Source organism: Pelodiscus sinensis, chromosome 6 (assembly GCF_049634645.1).
Source record: "Pelodiscus sinensis isolate JC-2024 chromosome 6, ASM4963464v1, whole genome shotgun sequence".
Taxonomy (NCBI): domain Eukaryota; kingdom Metazoa; phylum Chordata; order Testudines; family Trionychidae; genus Pelodiscus; species Pelodiscus sinensis.
Genome location: NC_134716.1, coordinates 56,139,594 through 56,153,004, shown reverse-complemented (window position 1 = coordinate 56,153,004; position 13,411 = coordinate 56,139,594). Strand labels below are relative to the sequence as shown.

The 13,411-nt window shown below is 39.5% G+C and overlaps 1 protein-coding gene across 5 annotated transcripts in view; it reads left to right on the top strand.

Moving 5' to 3' along the window:
* The window catches only part of PRR16 (proline rich 16), a 234,536-nt gene that overhangs the window by 124,357 nt on the left and 96,768 nt on the right, over positions 1–13,411 (top strand). The gene's annotated exons all lie outside the window — the stretch shown is intronic.

The window sequence follows — 13,411 nt, the reverse complement described above, 5'->3', positions numbered from 1 at the left end:
GAGCTTTCGTGGGCCAGACCCACTTCCTGAGATCAAATTGTGGAAGAAAATTGGCGTGACCATATATATTTGGTATGGTAAATATATATTTGGTATATATGGTCACGCCAATTTTCTTCTACAATTTGATCTGAGGAAGTGGGTCTGGCCCACGAATCTCATCATCTAATAAACCATCTTGCTAGTCTTTAAAGTGCTGCACAGTCTTGTCTTCTGTTTCAGAAAAGTATTTCTTGGACTCCAAACTGAAATCAAGATAGTCAAGATTTGAAGCATCCTTGGGAAGGTGGAGGGTCTGTCCCTCTTCTTATATGAAGTTAGAGATAATGCTGATACTGTTCCACTTTCCTTCACATTAACAGTACAGTGGTTTTCAACCTGTGGTTTGCAGATGACTAAAGGTCAGCAGACTGAGATTTCCAGAGTGGGCCACATCTCCATTCAGTATTAAGGGGCCAGCAAATGGGAAGAAAAAGATTGAAAAACATTGGCATAGTATATAGTATCTATACTGGCTACGATTCCATTGTCAAATTCATCTTTGATTTAGTCATTCCCTAATATTCAGCTCCTGTGAATGGCTTGATCAATACTAAAATGATGGTATGACATTTGTTTATGATAAAAAAAGTCACGTACTGTTGTGTATTACAAGCAGAATAATACTATCAAGATAAAATGTGATACTGTAGCAGGATGAAGTTACCAAATACAATATAAGTATATGAGCTCAGAACTGCACTTAGCTTGCAAGGAGATATATGTGTGTGTTTGAGTTGCCATTTGTGAGGAAAAGTAATGCAAGTACTTAACATATTTTGTGACATTTTGCACCGCTTTTCCTGTTTGCTCCACTGTTAACATTGTTGAGCCTTAGATAAATAAACTAAAATGTATGCCTGTGAAAATCTTTTTTCTTACAAATTCCTTTTTACCATTGACAATGCTACTGTTTCTAGTAGAAACAAAAGTCTGTTTGTAGTGGTTTTGTACTATTTTGTTTTGTTTCATAATTACTTTTCACTGTTTACATTAGCCAGATTGATATTTAATGGCATCATTTAATTATATGGTATTAATGTATATATCATTATTTAGTATTTGTAATGTGGCATTAATGAGTATTTAATAGTAGTGCTTAATGTAATAGCATGGTTTTCCATTCAAGAATTAGTGATTTATGTTAAAATAACTCCTAACTCTAAATTCTAGTTTTTCATGTGTGACAGCCAACTAAAAAATTATCCTACATATGATGCTTGTATTTAGATAGGTAAAATCAAGTTAACGACACAACATCTCAGACTATAAACCAGCTGTAAATTTAAACAATTTTCTAGCTTGTACATAATACTTACTTTTTAATTCATTGTTTCATTTAAAACTAAGAAACCATTACTATTTTATTTTTAAATCTAAACAAAAATTATTCTGTTTAAATTAATCAGAATATTTGCTAACATATATTTTTCTCCGGGTATGTCAGATTATATTTGGTTTGAAATGCAGATGATATTTTGTTTCTTTAGATTTGAAGCACTTGCATCTGACTAATTTATAGTCTCTCATTTTTAGTCTACAGAAATGTGTTAAATCTATATGAAATGAAAATGTCTATATTTTCAGTGCATTTGTGTTTATTTAGTATTTAATATACATATATATTTAAAGAGCAAATCTTGCATCTAAAATTCTAGTGTTGAACTGTTAAAATATGGATAACAGCTTTGAAGTATCTACCTATGCAGTAATTTATATTTTGCTAATGGCACACCGGGAACATAAAAGAAGAAACTTATTTTCTCAACAACACTGATTATATCAGGTTAGTTACTTAAAAGCCAATTTATATGAAACATTAGTGCATGCATCTAGTTTGGAGGCATTAAAACATTTTTATTCTCACCAATTATGCTCTTTTGGGTAATATGACTATATTTTCATTGGTAATACATGAAGCCAATTTGTACAGCACTGCACCATTTGGTGATAGTCACCAGAGCTCCTGCTCTTCCTTGGGTTAATCCTTCTGTTCACTCCCACTCCCATCAGTTCTGGTAAAATCATACCATCACTTCAGCATGACAAACATAGAACAAATTACTCCTCCTACCTGAAGTACTGAGAAATCCATATGGAACTGGGAGCTCTGAGAGCTGGACAAGAACTCTTCAGAGATCACATCAGTCACTTGGAGGAAAAATGTGAGAGATGGCGTGTCTGTTGGGTATCTGAATTAAACAGAGCAGAAGCTGTTCTGCTTGCATATTATCACCTGCTAGATCTGTGAGGGGCAACTTAGACTAGTGAGTGGGCTGCAAGAGTGGCTGCATCTCAGTGTGCCTCAAGATTGACATAATCAAGATAGTCTGTTGGGATAGGGTAGTTTTACTAACTGCGCTTGCGTACTTAGAGTTTTCAGGATGTGCCAATTGAACCGTAGCGGTGCTGTGATTGGATGCAATCAATGCTGTGTGTAATCAGCATAGAACTTACTTTGCATGCCTTTACTTTGAGTGTGTGTCACTTTTGTAATAACAAAAAGAAAAAAAAACCTACGCAGATGAAAACCAGTGGAATCTAGCAACAAAAGGAAAAAAAAACCCTACGCGATGAAAACCAGAGGAATCTAGCAACCTTGTGAGTGGGCAATGGTAAACAAATGTTCCACAGCCACACACAGAACCCCAGTGGGCCCCACTCTGCTAGATTATCAACTGATGCTTTGTGAAAAAATTTCAGTGAAGGGACAGAAGGCTATAAACCCACAAAAACTGGCCTATTATAGAAGACATGGTCAGATTTTTCAAAGTAAACCATGAACTACTAGAAGAATAAATATTTATATAGCATTGGTAGGGCTATGTAAGTATTTTGTATATTTTTCTTAGATTTTTCACTCAGTGAAAATGTATAGAAACCAAACTATTAGCAAAACCTTCAAAGTCTGAATACCACCCTAATTGTTTCAGGGTGGGAATTAATTTCACCTTGCCTGTACTAGAAAAAATTAAAGTTCCTATATGGAATCTACTGTTGGTAGCAATGGTGCAAGATATATTGGGGACAGGACTTGTGTTTTCTTGTACAGTTTGAACCTCTAAAATCTGGGACACTCTGGTCCTGCAACATCAGTGGTCTGGCAGGACCATGGATATTGCTGGACTAGAGAGCCCTGGCTGGCCTGGTTTAGAAGCGTAGTCTGGGCTAGTGGTGGGGAGTGTATCCCCGGTGGGGCTGGTGCAGTGGAAAGCATAGCCCTGGCCAGGGCTGATGGCAAGGTGCGCAGCCCTGCTGAGGCTGGTAAGGTGGGGAGTGTAGTCCTGCTCAGGGCTGCCACAGTAGGAAACATGGTCTTAGAGCTGTAGGGAGGAGTGCAGTCCTGGTCATGGCTGAACAGCAGGGCCATCAGCCAGGAGCACAGTCCTGGCTGGGGCTGGCAGTGGACAGCACAGCCCCAGCCAGAGCTGGAGTAAGTGGGGCTGGCAGCTGGGTGCGCAGGTTGGGCCGGTGCTTTGGGGGGTGCAGCCCTGGACAGAGTTGGAGACAGTGGGAGTGGTGGGCATGCAGCCCCAGCTGGGAGAAGAGCCTAGAGCCCAGTAGGGAGCCTTGACAGCAAACTCTGTGGTTCGGGACCACTCAGGATTGCCAGACAAGGGAGGTTCAACCTGTGTACAGGATTCAAACCCTTCTACATTGACTATTGATTTACTTTTACTTGAAGTTCAACAGGTTATTGAGACAAATCAAGGTGAGATAAGATTCCAAAAAAGGAGAAATAGTTAGCTGTTTTAAAAAATGTTTTTAGTACTGTGTTTTAACACAATTTGATTAAATTACCTCCCCCTCAAGATCCTGAAATATCTGAGCTGCCAACTTCCTGGTTTCTGTGCTGGAATGACTGATGTAACAAGTACCAAAATGAATTGTAGCATTTTTCAAATAATTCAGAGAGCCTCATCTAACCTCATAACCTCAGATAGGCACATGGAAGTCTTACTTAACCCAATTGAGGAATGCACATTAATATCTGTGTACAAAAGATGGCCCTAACTGTATTTTTTCCAACTGGTTTATAGTACTAATCATGTAATTCACTATGGTAACAGGCTTTCTGGTTGTAATTAGCTGATTTTGTTAAAATGCATATTTAATTAAAAGTTAAACAGCCTAGGACTACATTATGTTTAAAACTGCTCAGGAATTATTCAACAAAACACTTTTTTTTTTCTTCAGAGGTGCCAATTCATCAAAACTTTTCCTGAGAACATACCATTTTCAACAAATCTTCTATAGGGGAAGATTTCTCAGACCCAGGATGGAAGTTCTGGCTGAAAAGAGAGACAGTGAAACCTCAGAAAAGCCAATAGCTTGATAGGGCATGCAACTAGATCTAGGTTTAGTTCTTCGCCCTGATTCAACCCGGGGACTTGATCCTGAATCTTCTGTATATCACAAGAGTGTCCTGAGCACCAGACTGTTGGTTTGGAGGGAGGGGTGTACTCCTTTGCTCATGTTGGAGCTGTCTCACTTTGTATAATTATGCATTGGGTCACAGTGTGCAAGAGAGAACCTAACTGTTGGTATCTGGGAGATGCAGGTTCAAATCCTTATTCCAATCATTATTTTTAACAGATTGGAACAGAATATGAGAGATTGAAAGAGATCCAGCCAAGAATAATTAATATTATGTGGTGGTTAAAGTATTTGCAAGGGTTGAAAAACTTTAGGTTGAAAATTAGGAGAAATTTCCTAACTGTCAGGGTAGTTAAGCACTAGATTAAATTGCCTAGGAAGGTTGTGGGATCTCCATCACTAGAGATATTTAAGAGCAGGTTAGATAAACATTTATAGGGGATGATCTAGCTGGTTCTTGGTCCTGCCATGAGGGCAAGAGACAGGGCTTGATCACCTCTCAAGATCCCTTCCAATTCTAGTATTCTAGGATTCTATGTAGGAGATAGATTTATGTCCCTATTCATAATTAGGCAAAGTAGAGTTGTGAACCTCAGTATGCATAACTTGTAACCAGTGGGTGGGCATGTCTTCCATTTTTGTGTGAAAATTTTCTGATAACCTTGAAGTTTTGTGGATGGGAAAATTATTTTCTGACAAGTTCTAGTTTCAATTTTTACTTTTAACATTCTCTTTTAAATAGTTGACCATTAAATAAAGAGTTACAAGGTATCATTTGCTTCTAAAACTATTTTGTGGTGTTAAGATATTTTTAAAATATAAGTATACAATCCATACTATTATCCACCCTGTTTATAACAATTTGAAGGTAAAATTTTAGCCTTTATGTACATTGCTAAATATGCAGGAGTATTTTGTCCAGTTTGGGGCACTACGCTATAAGAAAGATATGGACAAATTGAAGAGAGTCCAGAGGAGAGCTGCGTGTATGATAAAAGGTTTAAAAACCGTGTTCTATGAGAAAAAATATATAAAAAAATAGATTTAGACTTGAGAAAAGAAGACTGAACATGGAACCTGATAACATTCTTCAAATATATTAAGGACTGTTATAAAGAGGATAGTGATCCATTGTTCTCTGTGTCCATAGACAAGAAATAATGGACTTAATCTGCAGCAATGGAGATTTAGGTGAGATGATAGCAAAAGTGTTCTAACTACAGGTTGAACCTCTCTCAGTTAGAACTCCCTGGTCTGACAACATCCATGGTCCAGCATGTTGCTGAACCAGAGAGACCCAGTGGAGGGGCAGATGCAGGAGCCCTTCAGGGACTGGACACCCAGCCAGGCAGGCTGCAGGGAGGCCAGAGACTGGGAGCTGGTGGTACAGCATCTGCCATGGTGGGGTCGGGAGCTCTGGTAGTGGGGCAGTGGTCTGCTTCGGTGGGTCTGGCAGGTTTGGTAACTCCGGCATGTAAGCAGTTAAGCTCTGCAATAAATTTTCAAGGGAATTCCCATCAGTGGAGGTTTTTCAGAACAAGTTGGACAGATACTTGGTCCTGGTTTAACATGGGGAGATGAACTAGATGAACTCTTGAAGTCTCTTCCAGCTCTACATTTCTCTGATTCTGTGGTGAATAGGCTACAAATACATAGGGAAAATTCTAAAAGCTGTGGCTAGACTAAATCGATATTACCCCTTTCCTGAAGTAATGTGCATTCTGAGCTATAACTGTGGTTCAGACTAATGCCAGATTTGGGAGTAGCTCAGTGTCAATAACCCTATCATAGTTCATTTTAAGAAGTAAAGAGTGTAGAATCTAGAAATCATGTCAAAAGAAAACCAAGCAGACATGTTAAGCTAATACTGGTATATTGATTTTTAGTTTTGTATTTCTTTGCTTTCGTGTGCATTCAGGTTTCTTTCATGATATTTGGTTTCTTCCCTCCCCTCCCCACATAAAACATTGTATTCCTAAAACAAAAATACTTCTTTTCATGTTCTTTGGATTCTTTATTAATTTTATTCAGCATCTCGATTTTTGTGCTAAGTGGTTAGACCTTCTTTTAACTCTCTCCTCTTTTTTAACTCCCTCCTAACTACTCTAGCCAGACAATGAAATCTGTCCCCTTTGTGCTGAGCTGGAGAATATCATTCAGATTCTTATGTGAGACATCTGCTGGGAGAAAAAGCATAAGAATTATCTTCTGAACTAGACACACCTGTTAATAACAAGGTTAAAGCACAACTATGTGAAACAGGATATAGGTTGGCAGAGACTCTTGCAAACAACTTTTTTTTTAATTCATGTGGTTTTACCCTGCAACCTTCAGGGTTTAGTTACCCTGCAACTATCCCTACATTTTAACTTTTAATACTGAATTTGAACAATACAAAAATTTAGAGTAATGCTCAGACAAAACAACAATTTATCTTCCGATGTCACAGTCGAAAAAGGAAAAACAAAACAAAACAAAAACAAAAAACAAAATCTGAGTTACAATTCGGTGGCATGGGCATCAGTGTTCCCTTTAAGGTGCATTGCAGCACAGTTTCACAGGTGATTACATACATGGAGCCCTGAGCTCTGACTGGTGATTAATGACCTATGAAGCTGTGCTGCTACACAGCTTAGGGTGTGTCTAGACTACAGAGTTTTGTCGACAAAAGTGGACTTTTGTCGACAAAACTATACCTGCGTCTACACTACCGCTGAGTTCTGTCAACATAACGTCGACAGAACTCAGCAGTTTTGTCGACACTAGTAAACCTCATTTTACGAGGCATAACGCCTTCTGTCGACAGTGTTCTGTCGACAGAAGGTGTTATTGCATGTAGGGTTGTGTCTAGACCACAGGGTTTTGCCGACAAAGCAGCTTGCTTTGTCGACAGAACTGAATGTAGTCTAGACGCTCTTTGTCGACAGAAGCTTTGTCGACAGTATCTGTCGACAAAACTTCTGTCGGCAAAACCCTGTAGTCTAGACATACCCTTAGAGGGAATGCTGATGGGCATAGGGATGTAAGTGACTAGTTGACTATTGGATAACCATATTTTTATTGGATAGTCGACTAGTGACTTGACTTGTCTCTCCCCTCCCTTCCCCCACTGCCTCTGTCAGAAAGAGACAGCCGGGGGTGGGGGGTGGTGGAGCAGGAGCCAGTGCTGGAAGGAACCAGCTTAAAAGCTGGTTCTCCCCAGCATTGTCTTTGGAAGGGTGGGGGGTTAGTAGGGGCACAGCAGGGAACTGGTGGCGCTTCTGCCTTTAAAATGTACCAAGAGCGGGGGTCTTGCTACATATCAAAAGGAGAAGCACTGTGGGGAGTACGGGGCGAGTGGTGGACTCAAGCAGTCCCCAGTTGACCCCGTGCTCCCCGCATGCTTTGCTTTTGAAATGTACAAGAGCTCCTGGGGACTGCTTGAGGCTCCTGCTGACCCCATGCTCCCTGCGGCATTTCCGCCTTTGAAATGTAGCAAGAGCTGATGAGGTTCTTGCTACATTTCAAAGGAGGAGGCTCCCTTATCGACTATTTGAATAGTTGATGTAAATTTGATTAGTTGATTAAGCTATATTTAACATCCCTACATGGGCAGCAGGATATAAATAGAAATCTGCCAGATCCAGGCCATGGGCTAGAACAAAGTGTTAGGTGGCCCTGATGCAGCCCGGGCCATACCTTACCCAGCTATGTAATAAAACATTTTTATTTTTTCAGAGTATTTCTTGTTAAATAACCCCCCCACCTCCAAACATCAAATTCAGCATGAATTGGAAGAAGGTTTTGGTTAACCCTAATATGCATTTTTTGGTAAAAAAGGCATTGAAAGAAACATTTTGCCCTCCTTAGCCCTGTCAATGTGATAAGAACCTAATATGTGAGCATACTTTAGCTAATGCAGAATGTTCCTTGACTGCAAAGTAACTTCTGGTAAATACTAGTTCTCACCAAAAAGCTCACTGAGTATATTCAGTGATGAAGTGATTATACAGAGCCACATTAATTTCTGTTCACATTACTTTCTCTATTTTATATATTTTTAAAGTGCCACCTTGCTATTTAAGTCCCTTACAAAATATTATTTTTGTTTTGGGAAAAAAATCACCTTACAGAAATCTGAGTTAATAGAGTGAATTATTAGTTTGGACATATATATATATATATATATATATATATATATATATTCTATATGCAGGTTACATAAATACATTCTGTGATGAGAGACTAAATCTAATATTTATTTGAATTCTTGTCATGTAAATTAATGCAAACTTTCTATTAAGAATTTTTATTACATTAAGCCACATTTAGCTGTTTCAAACATATGAAGAAGGCATTTCTAAACAATGTACAACAAATGTTAAGGAGCCAAATTTCAATGCTAAATGTTGGCTGTTTTACATCATTTGTATTTGAAAAACTACAAGAAATGGTGAAACCACAGGGACTAATCAAATTTCACTTTTCAGGACAAAGCTATTTAAGAAAAAAACAAAACCTTTGTGTTAGTTTTCAGAAGAAAAATTTTATAACAGACAGCAGGTTCCTTTCAACTTACTACAGTACCTATGCAAATAAAGCCGTGTTGTTTGATATACAGATTGGACCTCCCTGGTCCAGCAGCCTTGGACCTGACTGCCCCTGAATAAGGGATTTTGCAGGACTAGGAGAGATCAAGTCTCGTTCCTTTGCTGATGGACTCTGGGCTCCCTCCTGGTCTCCCCACATGGATCTGCTACTGGACAGTCTGGCTCCCTTCCTGCCCCAGAGCTGCTGGGGCTCTGCTGTCTGAGGGTTGCTAGGGCTCTATGTCTCCAGGGCTGAAGGAGCTGTGCTGCCCTAGGGACACTGGTGCTCCACTGCCTAGGCTGCTGGGGTGGCTAGAGCTCCACGAGCACCGGAGCTCTGCTGGTCTGAGGCTGTTAGGGCCACCCATACTCCATTGCCCCCGGGCTGCTGGGGCCACTACTCCATGACCAACCCTGGGCCACTGGGCTCCCAGCTCCCTGGCTGCCACAGGGCTCCCTGGAGCCTGTGGTCCAGGGCTCTCTGATCTGCCAGACCAGAGAGTCCTTGACCAGGGATATTCAACCTGTGTATGTTCTCTAAAGCAAAAAGTGAAACCCTGACAAACTGACGAGGAAAAGCCAAATTGAAAAAAAGATTTCTGCATTCATATTTCCATAGGTTTTACTTGTTTCTGTGACTTATAAATAGCCCAAATTCTTGTAATTTTGAACAGTTGTTTAATATGGGAAACGTGATGCTTCACTGGCATTTTCTATTCTCAGCTTGGGACCTGAGTGATTTTTTCTTTCCGGGTTTTAAATCCTTGGAAAATATTACTTTCTCTTGCCAGCACACAGATCCCGGCCTGAGGAGGGGCCCCACTGAATCTGAGAAAAGGGCTAGTGTTGATGAGGAGTCAGAGGGAGGGGACATCTTCACAGATGAGGAAAGATCTTTCTGAGACACAATTATGACCCCTGGATTTTATTTACAAAATGACTTTTAAATTCTGATGCAAGAATAGCACTTTTATACTACAGGCAAGATTATCTGAATTACAGTAAAACCTGTGTTATCCGGCACACTCGGGGATTAGGGCGTTCTGGTCATCTACAAATTCTGGTTATCCGAGGGTCCCATCAGCCTAGGAAAAACCAAAGGACAATAATAGTAAAACTTAAGTTTTTAATATTGGTAGTTTTGAAGTGAGGCAGTTGGTCTCACATTTCTATTTTGAGTTAAAGATGATTAGTGCTTCTTAAATAAAAAATTGTTAAGCCAATCATGGTAAACCAAGCATGACATTATTGTGGTTGGGGCAATGCCAGTTAACAAAGTTTTCTGGTTAACAGAGTGCCAGATAACAAAGGTTTCACTGTACTATGGTGTACCCCTCCCAACAGAACAAGGACTTCTGTTCTTGTATCCACCTGAAGGGAGGACTGGTACCGACTTTCCTTTTGGATTTCTACCTAATTCCTCAGTGGAGTTACTGCTACCAGGTATTGCACCAAGGTTTAAACTGGGATAAATCAATGCAACACCAGAATCTATCTCAGCACTTATAGTAAATTTTTGAAGGAATTTCTTCTTCTGAGAAACTGATGATGATAATAATAATAATAATTAAATAATGAAAACCTGAAAACAGAATTTCTTTTTTTAATTGTGACTTTATTCTGAAATGCGGATCCCCCCCCCCCCCGCCCCCGAATTTTGAGTGCATTCCCTTAACTATTCTCATAGGTACAGCAAATGAAAAAAGATTGAAAACCACCGTTTCAGCTAATTATTATACTTTCAATTATGTCAATTTATAAAGCTAGAGTCTTTATATACCTAATGTAAAGGGTTTAGCTATTACCACAATTCACTATTCACAGTACTCTAAAGATTCTAGCTCAAATTAAAAGAGTGTTAATACAAATTTGTTAATTGAATGGGCAAATGTAGGTGCACTTGAAGCAAATTTTTTCTTGCAAGCCTCCATTCCAAAACTTTGTATTTCCTTGTCTGGAATTGCACTGCCTAATATAAAATCTAGGGATATTAGATAATGTTTAATTTAATAATTGGGTAAATACACCAAATCTTAGTGGTTACACGATTATTTGATGGCCTCCAGGGTTGGTGCCAGCAGCAAGTGCACTCCCAGCTCTCCACGCAGACCAGCTCCCACCGCTACCCCGCACTGCTCACTCTGATACAAAGGCAGCAGCCTCTGTCCATGATGGGCCCAGGCTCCCCATGGACAGAGGCTGTGCCAGCATCCTGCTTCATCTCCCCTCCCCACACTGAGGCAGCAGCGTAGTGGGAGAGAGGGAGGGAGGTGGTTCCGTGTAGCTGGTGGTCATGCGGAGCCAACTTTTAAGTAACCTCCCCCACCCCAAGCACTGGCTCCTGCCTGCCTCCCCCTTGCTGCCTCTGTATCAGCAGGGGGTGGGGAGTGAGCTAGAGGCTCCACAGAGCTGGCACACACAGAGAACCAGCTTAAAACCTGGCTCCCCACGTGTACCTTCCACACTTCTGCCTTGCTATCAGAGGTAGCAGCACAGGCTCTCCACCCACACCGGCTGCAGCCTCTCCCCCCTCTCTTGCTGCCTCCAATACAGAAGTAGCAAGGGAGGGGGAGTGCATGTAGCTGTTTGGATTAACCAAGAAGCCTGGGTTTATTGGTTACTCATTTCTAACTACATACTAACATCCTTAATAAAAACATTGCAGTTTTGGAGTCCTCATATTTCAAAAATATAAGTTTGTCAGTTATGTCCAGGAAAATATTTTCCTCAATAAATTATTATGACAGTCAATTTGTGTCCTCAGAATTGCCATAAAATGGCCTACCAGACACAAGACAAACAATGGATAACTACTGGGTTGTTTCCAGATGGTCATTCATATGTTCTTCTGTTAATCCCTTACTTTCAGGAGCTCTGCCGTTCATCCAAACAACAGCTAAACTATAATGAACAAAATGAGAAAAAACAAATATGACAATTTCTTCACATTATGGAAGTTCAAGCTGGTTCCAATTAACATGAGCTTAATTATATGAACATTGCTGATTTCCCTTAAAACTGAATTCTTTTAACTTGCAAGTAATATTGCAAATGTTATGGACATGTACTCACAACATGTTTTAATACACATTATCCCCCTTCCCTTTTCCTCTACTTAAAATCCTTGGAAAATGTGATTTGTTTGTTTCTTTTTGTCATTTGTAAATCTTGTTGTTCAGAACATGCTGTGCCAGATTCATGTGATATTCTTGGAAAAAGTAACTCAGAAACTCTTAATTAGCATTGCTGTCTGAAGTAGTACAGTACTAGGCATGTGTTATTTCAAATTGATAAATTCATTCTTTAGATTTCCTGCAGTTTTAAAACTCTGAAGTTTGATGCAAATTTGTTGGAGTAAGGGAAATGGAAGACTGAAAACCTTATCAAGGATTGCTCTTTAAATGATGCATTTGCAGCTAATACACAGATTTGCTTTTAGTCTGGTAACATATGGAGAACTACTTAAAAAACATTGCAATAGTAAATTCCCTGAGGGAGGATAAACCCGACTTTAGTATTATTAGGCCAAATGTGATGCAAATCAAGTAATCTTCTATATTTCCTAGAAATGAATGACTCAATATTATTTTGTCATATATGATAAGACTTGATTATTCCACACAGGTTTTGGAGTGAGAATTTTTTGTGTTTTACACTGAATGAATGGGATATTAAAATGTGCAGATCGTATTGTAGAACATGCCAGTATCAAACCTTCTCCTTTAGTAAGGTGAATAGGCTTTTTCCAGATTCTCTTCACTGAACATCTATTTATGTTGGAATGGCAATGCCAAGTTTTCATGCCCTTACTAGGTCTCTGGAATTCAGGCATTTTATTTAAAAATTTATCTCTTTAAAAATATGAATAAGCTGCTAACTCAAGGTACAGGTCCGTTTCCAAATATTTGAGACCATCTCTGTGTGACACAGCAAATGGTATATTTCAGAATCCACATCTTCGTCAGCGGCAACTTCTGAGTCTTTGTGTGTATGATGTGCTCCACAGAACTCTGCTAGCTCTCTGGAGAGGTCTGGATGTTGTTCAGTTAATTTTTCTCCACTGTTAGTGGCATCATTATATGCTGTTCTTATTGTTTTAATAAAGGTAATCTCAGTATATGTGTCCCTATCTGACAGTGCTGTTTTAGAAACCTTAGTAATTGAAAAATATAGACTGATCTTGACCTTGGCTGTTGCTGCTGTGAGGCTGACTTCTTCAGATTATATCCTAGAGCCACCATATGTCATTAGTCCTATGTAGGGTTAGTCCAAAACTTTTCTGAAGTAAAATGTTAACTTCATCTCCAAACAACAATTTAGAATTTTATAAAAACATCCCTCAGATAGAGCATCAGATGCCAAGTTTCTGCTGACTTGGCTTGAACACTTTTGTAGTGACTTGATACGTTCCCTGGAAAGACCACAAG